The sequence below is a fragment of the Eriocheir sinensis genome, unplaced genomic scaffold (genome assembly GCF_024679095.1).
Source record: "Eriocheir sinensis breed Jianghai 21 unplaced genomic scaffold, ASM2467909v1 Scaffold64, whole genome shotgun sequence".
In the NCBI taxonomy this organism is placed as follows: domain Eukaryota; kingdom Metazoa; phylum Arthropoda; class Malacostraca; order Decapoda; family Varunidae; genus Eriocheir; species Eriocheir sinensis.
This window is the reverse complement of record NW_026111987.1, coordinates 840,599-844,509: the sequence shown is the minus strand read 5'-3', so window position 1 is coordinate 844,509 and position 3,911 is coordinate 840,599.

Below are 3,911 nucleotides of genomic sequence, written 5' to 3'. Positions count from 1 at the left end.
CTCATCCACCACTGTTAGTATTGGCACTCACCACATGACTGCCATGCCTGTTCCACTCATCCACCACTCTGTTAGTATTGGCACTCACCACATGACTGCCATGCCTGTTCCACTCATCCACCTTTCTGTTAGTATTGGCACTCACCACATGACTGCCAGGCCTGTTCCACTCATCCACCACTCTGTTAGTATTGGCACTCACCACATGACTGCCAGGCCTGTTCCACTCATCCACCACTCTGTTAGTATTGGCACTCACCACATGACTGCCAGGCCTGTTCCACTCATCCACCACTCTGTTAGTATTGGCACTCACCACATGACTTGCCAGGCCTGTTCCATTCATTCACCACTCTGTTAGTATTGGCACTCACCACATGACTGCCAGGCCTGTTCCATTCATTCACCACTCTGTTAGTATTGGCACTCACCACATGACTGCTAGGCCTGTTCCACTCATCCACCAATCTGTTAGTATTGGCACTCACCACATGACTGCCAGGCCTGTTCCACTCATCCACCACTCTGTTAGTATTGGCACTCACCACATGACTTGCCAGGCCTGTTCCATTCATTCACCACTCTGTTAGTATTGGCACTCACCACATGACTGCCAAGCCTGTTCCACTCATCCACTACTATTAGTATTGGCACTCACCACATGACTACCAGGCCTGTCCCACAGCAATTTACAGCCCTCACTCCTGAAATAATACTATGTCTGATACTGTCATCCTACAAGATGTCTTATAAGGCAAACCATAGGGCACATATCTGCTTCCTAAACTACCATCCTACAGTTCCGTCCCTCTCTTTGTACTTTTATCTTCAGTTTCCTTTGAGGTCACGCTGTCTCTACTGTGGTAGACATGCATTTTCAGTTTTGCACAGGGCCTCTGCCTCCCATCATTTTGTACTCCACCCAGCAGCTTTCTCTAGGGTGGAGTGTTTGCAAACCACCCCAAGGTCGTAATTTCTGGTGGGGCTAGGGTAAAACAGCTAGGCCTCCACGATCCAGGAGGTGGAGGCGTCGACCACACTGGGCCGGCATCCAAGAAGCTTAACAACGCGAAAGCAGCCAGATAGCAACCGTCTGGCCAGAATCTGGTATCCAAAGCCGCGGAGGAGGGCGTTAGCGGGTTGCTAGCGCGGCGCTAAAGGGTTGCTAATAACATCACCTCCCGAAATGGTGTTAAGGGGTTGTTATGCTCTTACCAAAATACATATGTGCACAAAATAACCTGATATTAACGGTTTGCAAGCGTTACCACCAAGGGAGTATGATTCTGTGATGCATAAAGTTTAATTTTTCATGAAACATCGAAAAATACAGTGAGGATGAGGAGGTAAATGTGCCGTTGGAGACGCGCACGCAGTCACCACAATATGTTGTTGCAGACTGACAATAGAGTAGCGCCAAGATGGAAATAATCTTTGCACGTGCAATGAGGAGGGAGGGACGTTTTTGGAATCGCCTTGACCCCCTGGCATTAAATGACAACGATCTCATCCTCAAATACCGTTTCCCTCGGCATGCCTTGCAGCAGATGATCGAGGAGATGCAGCATCACCTGCAAAGGAGGACCCATCGTGGCCATGCGATACTAACCCACTCCAGGTTTTGTTGGCCCTGAGGATATTTGCAAGTGGCTCCTTCCAAAATGTCATTGGAGACACTGCTGGTAAGATAGTGTGATCACATATAGAATATGTGTGTTATTCTGGTGATGCATATATACTTATTACATCTTCACCACAGAATTCTGGCCTTTTTTTCCTTTGATAAAGTGGAAATAAATAGTTATATGAAATCCCATAAATAACGTTACCTACGTCACGGCTATATATTTTTTTGTGATTGGGCGAATAAAATGATGTTGAATGTCAGTCATGGCATTTAGGTGTGGCTGGCTGTCAAGATGAAAGGCATTACAGCAAAGTGACTGTACTCCACGGTTTATAAAGTTATTAGCCAGTGGCAGGAACATGTCAAGAAAAATTCCTACCCGGTAGTGTCAAAATATGAGTGAATGATTAATAATGGAGATGAGAGTGGGACAGCCCCCGTGGTACTTGACGGCAGGTTAGGTTAGGTAATGTCTGGTTATTAACCAAAAGGGTATTATTATTGCTAAGGTCAGATTTTTTTCATGAAACTAGTTTTTCCTGTTAGATATCAATGTGCTTTTCATAAATCACACATTTGGTTGCATCATAATTATTTCAAAAATATCCGATGAAAAGAAATATGAATGAAAAAGTTTTTTTATCCCCCTTAGAAAAAAAAAACATCTTAACATCTCTACGATAAATTTCGCAGGAAATATGGGTAAAGGGGTACCTTACCCCATTTGGTTATACTAATCTAACCAAACCTAACGTGCCGTAAAGTACCCCGGGGGCTGCTCCTCCGTAACACCTCCCGTTATTAATCATGAGCTCCTCCGCTGTCCTGAAAGCTCGGCCGACTGCACTGACTGATGCAGCTACTTCCTCCCTGGCTTTTTTCTTCCTGTCTGCAGTGATTTTGCTGTCCAGCTTCCCCCGTATCACAGCAGCCCGACTCTCCACCTCCTGTACCAGTGTTAGGATCTCCGTATCGCTGAACCGTGACCGAAGCTTCTTAGATGGCCCAGTAGCCACACTGTTGGTGTTGAACGCGCTGTCAGGACTTGTGAGTGTAGCCTGTGGTGAAGAGACGCTGTCTGAAGGCTTGTAAATAATGCCGCGTGACTTGTTAGTTGGTTGCCTTGAGAGCGGTGGGTTAATCGGACGTTGCTAAATATCAACGGGAAAGCAACCTGCTTCTTGGATGCCGCGCCTGAACAGGCACTACAGAGTTGGAAACACAACTGAAAACTTCCGGTTAAGGGTATGTCACCGTAGGTGTACATATAGATAAAGGAACTTCGTAGAATAGCCTACCCTCAGAGATGCCATGTGTTGGACGCCTGGCCTCATATAGCCTCCGTATATCTGCATGTTTGTATGCAAGAGGATTTCACATTGAAGAGTGTCAAGACACCTCTCCACCTCTCTACCCGAGGTGACGTCTCTTCTGGCCTCTCGTTTTTTTTTTTTTTTTTTTTGTCCTGAGCAGCGTTTAGCGTTTTTGTGTTGTCGTTTTAACTTTTGCCCTTAAGCTGCCTCTCGTGCAGTTTCTAAAAAAATTGTAGTGCTCCATAAAAATGTATCAAGTTACTCCATTCATTTTCTTTAACATGTGATGAAATTAAAACTTTCATAGGAATTTGTTGGTGTCAGGTTACTGCTGCGTTCCACGTCGCAGATTGTACTGGCAAGCAAGCAGATGTGTACAGTGAGCTCATTGCTGGCTCCAGGCGTCGGGATCGCTTTGATGAAATAATGAAGTTTTTCCATGCTGCAGACAACACAAAGCTGCCGAAAAATGATAAGTATGCCAAAGTCCGTCCGCTCTTGGAAATCTTGAATGATAATTTTCTCAAGTATGGGGAAGTATTTGGACCAGGTAACTTATCTATTGATGAGTCAGTGATACCATATTTTGGAAGGCACCCGGCTAAGCAGTTCATTCGAGGAGAGCCTGTGCGGTGGGGCTATAAAGCATGGGTGTCAACTGTTGTACTAATTGGTTATGGCTTTGATATATCTGTTTACCAAGGCAAAGATGGTGCTACAGATAAATCTGACACATTTTATGGTGTTGTTGGTAATGTTGTTCTTGATGGTTTTGAAGTGATGCAAAATATTATCCAACAAAGAAGTTATCCCTTTATTTTGATAACATTTTCACATCACTCAAACTTTTAGAAAAAAAATCAAGAGCATGCATGGGTCATGATGCTACAGGTACGCTAAGAAAAAACGGATCGAAAAGTGCCCATTCAGTAACCCTACAAAGTTTATGAAGTTACAAAGAGGATCTCTGG